The sequence below is a fragment of the Bubalus kerabau genome, chromosome 8, assembly GCF_029407905.1.
Source record: "Bubalus kerabau isolate K-KA32 ecotype Philippines breed swamp buffalo chromosome 8, PCC_UOA_SB_1v2, whole genome shotgun sequence".
NCBI classification, from domain to species: domain Eukaryota; kingdom Metazoa; phylum Chordata; class Mammalia; order Artiodactyla; family Bovidae; genus Bubalus; species Bubalus kerabau.
Window position 1 is genome coordinate 28462417 of NC_073631.1, and position 15123 is coordinate 28477539.

Consider the following 15123-nt stretch of genomic DNA (forward strand, 5'->3'; position numbering starts at 1 on the left):
TCACTGGCAATTCTCCTCCTTGTGCACAACGGCAGATTACATTTTTTGTCCTCTTGTGATTAGCAAGGCTGTCTCACTTTTGAGACATGGCATTTTGGATAAGAACCCCCCCCCCCCCCAATAGTCCCTTCGTCTGGCATGTGAGTGGCTAAAGAGCCCTCTTATTGGGATGGTGGAGCCACAAGATCAAAGCAGACCAGATGGCTGAGTCAGAGGAGAGTTGCCCTGGAGTGTCTCTTGCACCTACTGTGCATTTGATGTGAGCAGGATATAAACTTGTCATGTTAAGCCACTGGTTAGCATGTTCAGTGTTAACACTGGTTAACATGGTTCAGGATTCATTGTTACCACAGTATAGCTTTATCTAGCATAGTAAAACCCTGGAATCTTTCTATTTTCTGGCCTCACTGTAGCTATCTAATCTTATTTGTTAATTCCTCTTGGACTTTGTGAAATTTGTCTCTATTTGCAAGTTACCTCATTGGTTTATACTTTTGTATGTTTGCACATGTTTTTCTCTTTCCTCCCTCATATCCACCTAGAATACATATCACCCATGTCTCATAGCCATGCTTTCTAGACGTCACACTTACGGACCAATGTATGCCCTTCAGTGTAAATGCTAAATGCATGAGGGTTCTAGTTGCTCTGTTTCCTAAGCCTAGAGAGTTCCATCTGAGCAGCCTGTGTCTTCTGCCTGTTTTGCCAGCCCTAGGAGCTGGTTTCCCTGTCTCTTCCTTCTAGTTTAGACTCAAATACCACAGGGCTTATCTCTTGAAAGCATTCCTCTGATCATGGGTCTTCCCAGTTCAGAACTTACTCCTGACAGTCCTTTAGGGAAAGGCTTAAGGAATACATTTAGATTTTAACTTGACAGTTGAGAACTTGAAGACCAACCCCAGATTCTCCTTGTACTCTTTTATGTAAACATATTGCGAACTCTAAGTTTCATGATTTTGTCTATGCTGTTGACTAGGCTGAAATGCACCAATTTCAGCCTGTGTTTCCAAAATACACTAACCAGGATGGAAAAGATTGATAAATGAGATTATATTAAAATTAAAACTGTCTCTTCACCAAAAGACCCCATTAAGAGAATGAAGAGCCAACTCTTAGACCCTGAAAACCCATCTATAAAAGGGTGTATTTTTACTCTCTGTAAAGAATCCCTACAAAAAAATAAGAAAAAGTACAATTCAAAACAATTTAGGCAAAATACCTAAATAGCCATCTCAGAAAGAAAAGACTCCAAATGACCTATAAATATATCAAGAAAAATGCTCAACTTTACTAGTGATCAGGGAAACACAAATGAAAACCGCAGTGAGAAACCACTACATGCTCACCAGATTGTTTATAATTTTAAAATCTGACACCACTAAATAGCAATGAGGAGGTGTAACCATGGAAGAACTTGCCCAGCAGGTAAAAAAGAACATTATTACAGCCTCTTGGTATAAAATTAGCATTATCTTATAAGGTTAAATATAACTTTGATAACCCAGCAATTGAATACTTAAAGGTGATTATGTGGGCCAGGATTCAAACACAAAAGTGTTCAAAGTAGTATTGTTCCTAATAGCCAAAAATCTGGAAACAACTCAAAAACACATCAAAGAAAGAGTGAATTAATAAATGATATATTTATTTAATGGAATACAGTACTGAAAGTAAATGAAGTTTCATAGATTTCATGGGTGAATAGTAAAACCACAGCACTGAGCAGAAGAGGTCACAAAGAGAATGCATACTTCCAGTTTCCAATTTTAAAAAAATCCCAAGCCAGGCAAAATGAAAATATATTGTTTAGAGCATAACTATATATATATATGTATGTATGTATATATGCTTAGTTGCTCAGTTGTGTCCAACTCTTTGCAACCCTTTGGACTGTAGCACACCAGACTCCACTGTCCATGGGATTTTTGAGGCAAAAATACTTGAGTGGGTTGTCTCTCTTGTGTCTCCTGCATTGCCAGCCACCTGCTGAGCCATTGGGGAAGCCCTCATTAATGTATATATATAAAGCAAAGCAAAAATGTGACTGCCATCATATTTAATAGAGAAGTTATCTCTAAGGTAGGGCTAAAGAAATGAACATAAAAGTTAACTATGAGGCAGGAAGGAAGGTAGTTACATGATATTTGCTTTAATTTTTTATTTTATGCCCTTTTATGTTAGTGTTATTATTTGACAGTAAAATTTTAAATTTTATGCATTCTTCAGTACCTTCTTCTCCATAAATCCATTCCGATCACCCTATTCTATAAGTTTTCTTTCTCTTCTGAGCATTAAGAGCCATTATCTGTTAGAATCAATTAGGCACTGACTTATGACCTCGTGTCAATGGTTATCTTGAAGAAGTAGGTACCTGTTTTTCAGTGGTTCACACAGTGTTTTATTATAGATCATCTCTCCATGCAGCCCATAAACCACATTGCAATGTTTTACACAGACACAGTATCGAGTTTTTTTGCTCACAATAGTAAGAGATCTTTGTGTGCTGCGCTCAGTTGCTTTAGCTGTGACCGACTCTTTGCAACCCTCTGGACTGTACCCTGCTAGGCTCCTCTGCCTATGAGGATTCTCCAGGCAAGAATACTGGAGTGGGTTGCCATGCCCTCCTCCAAGGGATCTTCCTGACCTAGGGATTGAACCTGTGTCTCTTATGTGTCCTGCATTAGCAGATGGGTTCTTCACCTCTAGCACCACCTGGGAATCCCAAGAGATCTATCCATGGTATTTCATACATAATTATAGATAATTACAAATCTAGAGAATACATTATTCAAATATTATTTCTGAAAAGTTCAAATGGTCTTTTATTATAGATGGCAATATTGTGTACTGGAAAGAATATTATAATGGTGATGAAGAAGTTTGAGTTCTATTTCTTCCTTTGCTAGTTTTGTCTTAACTAAGCCATTTAAGTTTTCTAAGTATTGAGTTCTTCATGTGGTATTTGGGGTAAATTCTATTTTCTGGTTCTCATAGTCTGAGTCTTTAACTACCATTGTATGAAAGGAGCCTGGGACCAGTGTGCAGAGTCTCTTAAACAAATAATATCAGACAGTCCAGAGGTTGAAAGGGAGAATTTGGGGGAAAAAATAGACCTCTTATTCCTTGAACAGTTTAAACATTTTTTTTTTAACTGAAGGAAAGCTCAGTAAGTTTAAAATAAAAAGACTATAAAACTATAAAAATAGAGGAAACAATTGTGATATCCAACAGCAAACCACTTTTTTTTTTTTTTAAAGAATGAGGAGATGAGTCACCAACTGACTTTGTGACCAAAAATCATAGAGGAAATTCAGAAACAGAAGCTGAATCGAGAGAACTGAAACAACCATCAAAGAAATAAAGAAATACATGTATGTTTTGCATAGACAAGGATGTTTTTATTCAGTTGTCTCAGTTTTTGCCATTTTATTTTGAAAATCTGTTTGGACAAAAATAATGTATTTAAATTTAGGTGGTAATTATTATAGATGATTGGTAAGTAATTTGAGCAGTTATGAAATCATAATCTCTCAACAGATAGAAACTTTGAAGATTGTTTATTCCTATGTTTGTTTAGTTGCTAAGTCATGTCCAACTCTTTTGCAACCCCATGGACTGTAGCCCGCCAGGCTCCTCTCTCCATAGGATTTCCCAGGCAAGAAGACTGCAGTGGGTTTGCCATTTCCTTTTCCTTATTATTCCTGATACCCAACCATTAAATATGCCTGAATCAGTTTATAAAATATCTGCTGAGTAGTCATCTAAGCATATTCCTGACTCTCTCTAGGAGCTACTAATATGTATTAAGATTGATATCTTAGAACCGTCTGCTGTTGCAATATTAGTTTCAAAGACTGCCACTGTATTTCCATATATGGGGCTGCTTATATTGAAAGATTTTTTTACAATACCTCATGAATGATAGAATTTTTGTTTCTTTTACATCATAATATATATATACATCTGATTCTCCTCCATTTGATTTACTGTTACGACACTTCTAAGAAATAATACTTTCTGAGGGTGAGATTACAAGCTTATATTTCAAATAGTAGCTTATGTTTCAAGTAGTAGATTTTATGTGGCAAAGCTCTGTCTATATAAGGGCTGAAAGAAACTGGGCCTCTCCATCTGATTGTCATTGGACAATCCTATTTCACCTTAAATGATTGAATACAGTTTGACCAGGTCACGTAAACTTATTTGACAGTTGCCTCTCACACATGAGGACCCTTTTATATTCAAGGCCGAAATGAAGTTTCCTAGAGACAAAAAAATGTAAGGCATTATAGATCAAAAGTAAACTGCTATCTAATACCACACAGAACACAGAGCTGCTTTAAATTAGTTCCTCTTTCTGTTTTTTCTTCGTTAGAGAGTGCCTCTATAAAGTTGGAATTTGCTATCCCAGAAAACATGTTACAACCTCAGGTGTTTTGCCACAGGAAAAAGAGCAATATTTGCTCACATAAAATCAACTGCCATTCTGTTTATAGATAAGTACTTCAAATGCATACACGTTACATGGTTTCTTATCTAGAATGACTAAAAGCAAGACAGAACTAGACAATTTTACTAGGTTTGTAGAAATGTGTAGCAGAAAAGTAAGTGTGAATGCTTTATGTGCTTTCAAATTCTACTGCATCTGACACCCTAGTTGTGGCTGTACCAGTGGGGTCTGTGTCTTAAGGCAGGAAGGTATCCCTGCAGTCACTGCACTCAGTGTGTTTCCCTTAGCTGGGCAAGAAAAGGGCAACCCACTCCTGTATTATTGCCTGGAAAATCCCCGCGGACAGAGGAGCCTGGAATGCTACAGTCCATGTAGTTGCAAAGATTCGGACACAACTGAGCAACTCAGCATGCACGCGTACAATGGTGTTGCATCTTCAGCTTTTCTTGGAGCTCACAGCCAAAAGATAAGTGGCTTCTTGGTTAAGCTTCTTACAGTTTGTGCATTCCTTGCTTCAATGCCTTTCCTTGGTGAGAAATATGATTTTACGTATTTGTGTTTTTAAATTTTTATTTGGTTGTATCAGGTCTTAGTTGTGGCATGCGGGATCTTATTTGTGACATTGTGGTGTGTGAGCTTCTCTCTAGTTGTGGCATTCAGGCTTAGTTATGGTGCATGGATTTAGATGCCCTGTGGCATGTGGAATCTTGGCTCTCTGACCAGGGATGGAACCCATGTCCCCTGCATTAGAAGGCAGATTCTTAACCACTGGACCACCTGTGCTGTGCTTAGTTGCTCAGCTGTCTCAGACTCTGCAACCCCATGGACTGTAGCCCACTAGGCTCCTCTGTCCATGGGATTCTCCAGGCAGGAATACTGGAGTGGGTTGCCATGCCCTCCTCCAGGGTATCTTCCCAACCCAGGGATCAAACCCAGGTCTCCCGCGTTGTAGGAGGATTCTTTACTGTCTGAGCCACCAGGGAAGCCCCCAAATACTGGAGTGGGTAGCCTATCCCTTCTCCAGTGGATCTTCCCAATCCAGGAATCCAGCCTGGGTCTCCTGAATTGCAGGTGGATTCTTTACCAGCTGAGCTACCTGGGAATCCCCCCTAGACCACCAGTGGTTAAGAATATTTGTATTTTTGACTTTGTATTTTTTTGTCTTTGGGCTGTGACTTCACTTTGTTTAATATAGCTGTGTATTCTATAGCATGCTCTTTTCTTTTATCGTTCATTTATTAATGTTATATTGAACATACATGTAAGTGGAATTAATGCTTGTTATTCTGTCCACAAAAGAGGACTGCTCTTTTTGAAGAGGCTGTTTGACAGCTTCCCAGCGAGATCACTTTTTTTTTCTAAGGGTAAAATGAAAACTTTTATTTTTTAAAATTCTTAATTGGCCTAATAGGTAACAGTTTGTTCAAAATCATAACAAGGTATTAGAGTGTGTATGTTTACACATAAAGGTATATCATACATATACTTACATATTATATATCTATATACTATATGTCTATGTGCATACTTATATGTAATATATACATAAATTACATGCATTTATTTTTAATTAATTAATTTTAATTGGAGGATAGTTACTTTACAATATTGTAATGGTTTTGTCAAACATCAGTGTGAATCGGCCTTAGGTATAACATGTGTCCCTACCATCATGAACACCCCTCCCACCTCCCTACCCACCCTAACCCTCTGGGTTGTCCCAGAGCACTGACTTTGGATGCCCTGCTTCATGCATTGAACTCTCACTGGTCATCAGTTTTACATATGGTAATAATACATGTTTCAACGAGATTACTTTTTATTTGACTGTGAGCTGGAGACCTCTGTTTTAGCAGGATCATGTCCAAAAGCACATCTATGAAACTATGACTATCACATTTTCATTGCTCCAATAGCTTTTCACATCTTGACCTTCTGCATACCTTGATCTTTTCGCCTCTGTCCTCTCTATTTCCTCATTGTATAGATTATTGAATAGACACAGTATGTTTCACGCAGGAAATCCTCAGGATGCACAGTGTGCAGTGTAGAAACACGTTACTACCAGATTTGTCTGCAGAGCCTAACACCTAGATCACAATACAGATAACTTAAAACATAAATGCTACTGATGTTGTGTTACAAAATTTGGTCAATTTAGTGTGTTGGAAACATTTTTTTTTTTATCTCTGGTGATTAACTATTTTATTTGCTAAGTTTGTGTTGTCTTTATGGCTTTCTAGCAAAGATAAATCAACTGTTTAATTTTAGCTTTGACTTCTAGTGAATGAATAGAATAAATTGCAAAATTATATAAGTGTAAGACCATGGAAAAAGGCAAATAGACAAGGGAAGTGTCATTAAGGGACAATATGGAAGAGAGTTAAAGTACCTGGAAACAGCGTCATCAGGGAAGGCCTGATTGCAGTTTGGCAAGTAAATGCATCAGAAGTAATTATTTATAATGTTAAGGTAGTCCAAATAAACTGTTAGGGTATGTGTTCCTATGCAACATCTATTTTTCACAGACTCTGGTCAGGTACGTATACATGCCACAGTTCTCTGGGAGAATACTAAGTATTTACTTAAGAGATAATTTTGACATAACTCTCAATTCTCTATGGAAGTTTAAGTGTCCAATTCATAGTCATTCATCAGTTTTATTCTAGCTCATATGGACATTGAATCAGAAATATTAAATTTGATCTAAGTGGCCTAATTTCACTTTTATCATTTTTCTGGCAACTACTTTTCTTCTTTGGTAGATGTCAAGGTTAAATACATAAACGTCAAATAGCAAATGAATGTTAAAAAAGCATATAATCATTACTAGATACTGAAAATTTCACAGTTAGGCTGTATTAATTTAATGGAATCATTTCTTTCCATATAAAGGTTAGTTATTAAAAAACCCAAATTGAATTTCTTTCTTGTATATTTGAATAGATATTCAGTTGTGCTGTTTTATTTCCTAGAAGGCATTTTTACACACTCATTCTTTTCACATCTGCTATCGAACTAAAAAAAAGACAGATGATTACCAAACCGAATCTAAACCAATAAAATATTTCAACACATCACTTCTCACATCCATAAATATACTCTTAGTTTTTATCTTGGCCACTTGAAGAGCCAGCAGAAATGGGAGCATATATATTAAACAAAAAGGCAACTAAACTTTGTAACATGAACATATCAAACACATACTGAAATCCTAGTGACCAGAGAAGGCAATGGCACCCCACTCCAGTACTCATGCCTGGAAAATCCCATGGATGGAGGAGCCTGGTAGGCTGCAGTCCATGGGGTCGCTAGGAGTCGGACACGACTGAGCAACTTCACTTTCACTTTTCACTTTTCTGCATTGGAGAAGGAAATGGCAACCCATTCCAGTGTTCTTGCCTGGAGAATCCCAGGGACGGGGGAGCCTGGTGGGCTGCCGTCTATGGGGTCGCACAGAGTCGGACACGACTGAAGCAACTTAGCAGCAGCAGCAGTATTAATTCACACATAGGTTTTTTAGGCCTCAGTCTTTCTGAAAGCAAATTAAGCATCTGGACTGCAGAATGCAAAGAAAAACTGACCTTGGTTGCTTTTAGTTGTTGAATGATGTTTCCTAAATCCAGCATGTGTGAAATAGTCCATTTCACTTGAACTGAATGTGAGTCTACTTTTAAGGACAGTGTTATTTGTAATTGTTTTAAAAGCTCTTAGTCTTAGCTTAGCCAACCTCAGTAAAGCATAGAAACAGTGATCTAATAATGTGATTGACAGCAATTTGCTCTGTCTACCCATCTAAGCTTCTTTTTGCCAATGGACTGTGACACTGTGGCATCAAGCATTAATATTTACCCCAGAGGAGCATGATCCTTTCCCCCATTTTAGGGGGAAATTCTGATTTCTCCAACATTTAAAGAAATTTCCTTTTCTTTTAACACTTAATTAGTTTAAGTGATCAAATTTCTGTTCAATGAGGTATGGAGGAAGATCTGTTGAAGGACTTCAGTGAATACTTTCTTGCTTTTGTGGGGGCATTTATCACCTCCTTCAATTTAGTCATTAGCCCTCAGATAGTCTGTATTAATATTATTGCTAAGTCATTTCAGTTGTGTCCAAACCTACCATTTTTCATGTTAGAAAACCAAGGACAGCAGGTTTTTTAACCTTAGGATGAAGCCAACACTGAGGATGGCAGGGCGGAAAGGCAGAAGGAGTCTGAGTCTTGATATTCTTTAGCTACTAACTTGATCAAAGCTCTATCTGTCCCACTTCTGGACTTGTTCATTTATTCCTCAAATATTCATGATATGCACTAAGAATTGTTCTAAATGTTAGGGATACAGTTTTGAAAAAAAAATTATGAAAAGTCCTTATGCAACTAAGCTAGCATTCAAGTAGGGGAGGCCAAACATTAAAGAGTGAACTAGCAAATTGTATTGTGTGTATGAAAGTTGTCTCCGTCAGCTTAGGCTTCTATAACAAAAGTGCCATGGACTGAGATGCTTATAAGCAACAGAAATGTATTGCTCAGGGTTCTGGAAATTCAAGTACAGCGTGCCAGCTTGGTTGGATCTGGTGAGAATGTCTTTTAGGTGGCAGACTGCTGACTCATCTTATTCTTACATGTCTGAGAGCAGAGAGAAGCAAGTTCTCTTTGACTCTTTTAAGGGTGCTAATCTCATTCATGAAGGTCTATCCTCAGGACCCCCATCTAATCCTAATTACCTCTCAAAGGTCCCCATCCTAATACCATAATATCAGTGGGTAGGATTTCAAGATGCACATTTGGGAAGATATAAACATTCAGTCTATTGCAAAGGTGATGCACCGAATTAAAACATTAAAACCACAAGGTGATAAGTTATGCTAGGAGGTGGGAGGGGTATGGTACTTTTGGGAAGACCTAAGTGAGAAGGTGACATTTCATCAAAGATAGCAAAGTATCCAGAGAATAAAATTCCCTAGTGAGTGATTTTTTTCCCCCTGTTATTTGCAGAAGCATGTTTAGAGATAGTGAGCTCATGATAAGTTATTCATGTCTTTATAGGAACTAGTAGCTCCCAGTCTGTCAATACATTTGCATTTTTTGAAATCTAGTATCATGGCTAATTCAAATGATTTCTGTGAATGTGTTATCTCAGACTAATTATACGCTGAGACAATCCCTCTGCTCTCTCTCAGTCTGTTTGCTACTTCTGGCTATTCAGTTTCTAGTAAGGTGGAGAAAGAAAGAATTTACAAGTGGACATTGAAGTTTGTGATTTTAAAGCATCTATATCACTTCTGCCATAATAGCAATAAGAATGGCTAATATTAATTAAGCACTTGTTATACTATGGATACATTTCAAGTCCTTTGCATTAATTATCTACTTGAATCTGGTCAATAGCCTTCTTGGTTTCTGTATTACCAATTTTCACAATAGAAAATGAAGGACAAAAAGGTTAACTTTGCAAAAGTCACAGGATAAATGGTATAACTTTGACTTACAACATGGGATTGGACTCTGGAGCCCAAGCAATTAAATGCAAGATAAAAACTGTTATTTTTTCAGGTAAATACTGATAACTATTATACAGTCCTTGAAAGAATGAAGGATCCTGTTCTCTGACAGATCCAACAGCCAATGAAAATCATGAGAACCAATTGTCCTTTACTACAATGAATATGCAAGCCTTTTAAAAAGACTACTTGTGTCAGAACAGTACAAAAACATATAGTCACAAGTTTGGGAAAAGCATATAATGATAAAATTGCTTGTTTATTTCTATGCTTCCAAATTTAGATCAAAATGAAAGTTAAGGAGAATGAACAATGTTGATTTAGTTGGCAGCTAAATGACATTAAAATGCTGTATGGATTTTGTTGTAACCTATTATTAAGAGGAATCCTTGCCACCACAACAGTGAAACAGGGTCCATTTCATTATCATGGTACCTTTAATTACCAGCCCATTTCTAAACCCATTGCTCTAAAGTAAGTCACCTGTAGCGGAAGTTTCCAAAAGAAAGTTAGTGGTTAGGTATTATCTGATATTGACTCCAGAGAAGAGAAGGAGAGAATGGTTTCTGGAGAAGAAGCTTCAAATAGAAGAAAATAAGAATTGAGTGTTTATTCTGATGGGGTTGGATCTGAGAATGGTAGCCAGGAAATGTGTTAATGAACTCTAGCATATGGGGAAGAATTTTTCACAGTGCTGCAAAATATTATTCTCCAGGATGTTGATAGGTTTTTGGTTAATAACCAAATAAAGATTTAGGTAATAATATAATTTTTGAAGGCCTGAAGTAACAGATTTTTAATTTGCATGGTAATATTCACATATGAGGAAACATTTTATGCTGTGCTTATTAAAATAATCTGTCCAAGGTTAAATTGCCCCTCTCCTGCCTTCTTCAGCAGGGAATCTTACAGGACTAAGATTCCATGATAGACATTTTAAAAGATACCGAAGATGGATTGATATGTCTGAACACTTTAATGAGTGCCCCAGAGAGTTCTCTGGGAACCATAGTTGTTATGGAAAGCGAAGGGCTTGAGCTAAGCTGTTCCCATGCATGGTCCTAGCATTGAGACTGGAGTATTTTCACGTGTCAGCCCCATCAGAGAGCCCTGCAGTGGACCAGGAGGTCTTGTCAAGTAGCCAGCATCTCAGGAATCATGTGATGTTTCCAGATGTTGGTCAAATACCTGGGAACCTAATGACTAAAACTCATATGTGGAAATGAAGTTGAGAACATTCCAGATTTAAAAATGCCCGGTGTGCTCAAATTAAATGTCATATCATCGTCATTACCTTGAGTCTGTCTGCCCTAAAGCAGCACTTTGCCAGTTAATTCATGCGATGTGAACCTTGAGCCTCCCTGGCACATCAGTGGAGCTCTGAACACGTCTTCAGTGTTGTGCTAATGCTAGTCCCCTGCCAGGTAATGCACAACTGAGCATGTGTGGCAGTAGATTCGTGTCAGTATTTTCCTTTCTCCAGATTTCATGTTTTTCATATATTGCAGTTCTCTTTTACAATAAAAATTATTTGGCCACATGCTTTACAAAAATGTATGCTGTGTAAATGATATAGTATTATTACTTAGAATTTTTTTTAAATGAAAAGTATTTGGCTTCAGTTCCAAAGCTCTGTGCTATTATGGAAATAAGTTTTATTATTGTGGTAAATCAGTGGACCAATGATTTTTCAGATGAAATGGTTAGCCATTAGGAAGTAAACTTGATTTTTAAAAGTAATGTATTTCCATTATTTGGAAGGAAAGTATGAGATTCTGAACTATGGAAAATTGATAAAGAAACTCATAATTGATGGTATAACATATGCTATAAGGTAGGTAGTTACCAGTACATGTTACTATATGTGTGCATATATGGATTTTATGCAAATATTTTTATCAAGCCTGCTGATTATATTCATAGGTGTCACCACAGGAACACAAAATTAGTCAGCTCCCTTATCGGTGCATTGGAGACTATTAGTCACAACGGTGCCCCTTTCTTAAGATCCCTCAGGGCAACCCAAGAGAAGTGAAGAATCAGTGCTTTGGTGCTCCAGCCCACAAGGCTGGGCAAGCTGTGGTGTCCTCAGTATGTGCTTAGCATGCCTGCTGCACCTCGGTGGATGACTTGCAAAAAGCTTGGAGGATTCATCTTTAATGTTACTTCAACCATCATGTGATCTTTTAATTTAAAGTGATGTGACAGTTTATCATGAGTGTGTGTGTGCTTGGTCACGTCTGACTCTTCACGATCCCATGGACTGCAGTCCACCAGGCTCCTCTGTCCATGGAATTCTCCAGGCAAAAATATTGCAGTGGATTGCCATTTTCTTCTCCAGGAGATCTTCCCAACCCATGTCTTCTGTATCTTCTGCATTAGCAGGCAGATTCTGTACCACTCAGCCACCTGGGAAGCACAAGATTTATCATAGAAGGGCTTAGCCACATCTGCCCTTTATCCATTATTCCTGGGTTATTTCTACACCCGTGTGTGGTTGTGGTGGTGGTGTGTGTGTGTGTGTATGCATGCATAGGCAGTAGTGATGCTCTCAGTAGACCTTTTGGTGATGAATGACAAACTAGAGTTAGAAGATAAGCCCTTTGAGGACTTCCTCTCAGTTTTAGGAAGGACGCTCCTATTCATGTAAGCTTAAGCATTTACAAACTGGAGTTTGTTTTTTCTTAACAAATCAGTTGACAGTTTGAGTTCATAGTTCTAAGATTGTTTTGGGGGGCAGGATATGTCAAAAAGTTTCAGAGAGGGTGGGAAGATTTGGGAGAATGGCATTGAAACATGTATAATATCATGTATGAAACGAGTTGCCAGTCCAGGTTTGATGCACGATACTGGATGCTTGGGGCTGGTGCACTGGGATGACCCAGAGGGATGGAATGGGGAGGGAGGAGGGAGGAGGGTTCAGGATGGGGAACACATGTAAACCTGTGGCGGATTCATTTTGTTATTTGGCAAAACTAATACAATTATGTAAAGTTTAAAAATAAAATAAAATTTAAAAAAAATTAAAAAAAAAAAGTTTCAGAGAATTTTTAAGACTATCATCAGTCCCACACTATCACTGGCTCTCCAATTAGGTGTGGCTTTGCTTCCAGTCCTGAAAACTACCAAAAATATTTAGGTTCTGGCATTTTCGGATACACATGCGCACACATACTACCACAAATAAGATCTTTGGGTGCATCTGTTCTTAAGCATTCTAACTATGGGACAGATTTATTATGGGAATAGAGAGGATGATTCATGCTTGAATCATAATAGATGGCTAAAATGAGGAACTATGAAATCTCCTTTGTTTGGTCTGCTTCAAGGAGAAAATGATTAGCCTTCAAAATTGTAGGCATTTTGTCATGTGAAAGGGATCAAGGCAGTGGAAGCTGCTAATTCAGTTTCTAATGATAAATATTCTCAAACAGGGAGTTGCGTCCTCAGGTAATTGTCTCCCCACGGTTGCCTGGGGAGAGGAGTTACATGCAAACCTCCAAGTGTCTGTCGTGTACTGGGCTTGCTCATTCTCCTGGCTGTTCATCTGGCTTTTTTCATTCAGTACACCGCTGGACACTTCCAGTGACTCTCACAATAAACTTTTTGATGGCTCATCACAAAGGGTGAAGCAGCAAACGGAGTAGGGCACTCTGGAGCTGAAAGGAGTGGGTTTCCTTTGGTTTGGCTTAGTCAAAACATCACATGCCCTTCAAATTTCACCCTTACCGTATCAGACTTCTCCCAGCAAAGCGTGTGGAGGGTTTCTTTTTTAAAAAACTTTATTGGAGTTGATTTACAATGTGGTGTTACTTTCAGATGTACAACAAAGTGATTCATTTATGCATATACATGTATTCTTTTTCAGATTCTTTCCCATATAGATCATTACAGAATATTGAATAGAGTTCCCTGTGCTATACAGTAGGTCCTTCTTGTTTATCTATTTTATATGTAGTGGTGTGTGTATGTCACACACATGTTTATCTGTTTTATGTGCAGTGGTGTGTCTAATTTCTCTCTCTCCCTGATGTTTCCCCTTTGGTAACCATAAGGTTATTTTCAAAATCTGTGAGTCAGTTTCTGTTCGTGAAATAAGTTCATTTATATTATTTTTTTTAATTAGATTACACGGATGAGTGATATCATAATATTTGTCTTTCTCTGACTTATTTCACTTAGTATGATAATCTGTAAGTCCGTCCATGTTGCTGCAAATGACATGATTTGGTTCTTTTTATGGCTGAGTAGTATTCGTTTGTATATATGTACCACATCTTTTTTATCCATTCCTCTCAATAGACATTTAGGTTGCTATTGTAATGTCTTGGTTATTGTGAATAGTGCTGCAATGAATATCTGGGTGCATGTATCTCTACAAATTATGGTTTTCTCCAGATACATGCCCAGAAGGATTTCTTAGGACTATTTTAATATATGGTTTAGTTAGCTTGAAGTTAAGTATTCAGGGAACACACTTAAAAGTATATGGAAGTAGTAATATAACTCAGGCCATGTAGAGACTCACAGATTTTCATGGGACAGTTAGGAGTCAAATCATACAAACACATTGAACTTATGTTTTGCTTTCAAAGCAGTTTAATTATACTGACCAGAGTATAATTATATAAGTATATAATGCAGAGGCATTACTTTGCCGACAAGGTCCATATAGTCAAACCTATGGTTTTTTCAGTAGTCGTGTATGGACGTGAGAGTTGGACCATAAAGAAGGCTGATCGCCAAGGAATGGATGCTTTTGAACTATGGTGTTGGAGAAGACTCTTGAGGGTCCCTTGGACTGAAAGGAGATCAAACTAGTCCATCCTAAAGGATATTAACCCTGAATATTCACTGGAAGGACTTATGCTGAAGCTGAAGCTTTGGCCACCTGATGCGAAGAACTGACTCATTAGAAAAGACGCTGATGCTGGGAAAGATTGAGGGCAAGAGGAGAAGGGGACGACAGAGGATGAGATGGTTGGATGGCATCACTGACTCAGTGGACATGAGTTTGAGTGAACTCAGAAAGATGGTGAAGGACAGGGAAGCTATGGTGTCTCAAAGAGTTGGATACGGCTTAGCGACTGAACAACAATTACACTGAAACTGCATTGCCAAATCCATAACCCACTGTTGCATATAGTGAACTCTATCTGCTAGAAGTCACC

General features: G+C 37.9%; 1 protein-coding gene across 14 annotated transcripts in view; it reads left to right on the plus strand.

The window, feature by feature from the left end:
* AHR (aryl hydrocarbon receptor) overlaps positions 1-15123 on the plus strand; it is a 513500-nt gene that overhangs the window by 207665 nt on the left and 290712 nt on the right. The gene's annotated exons all lie outside the window — the stretch shown is intronic.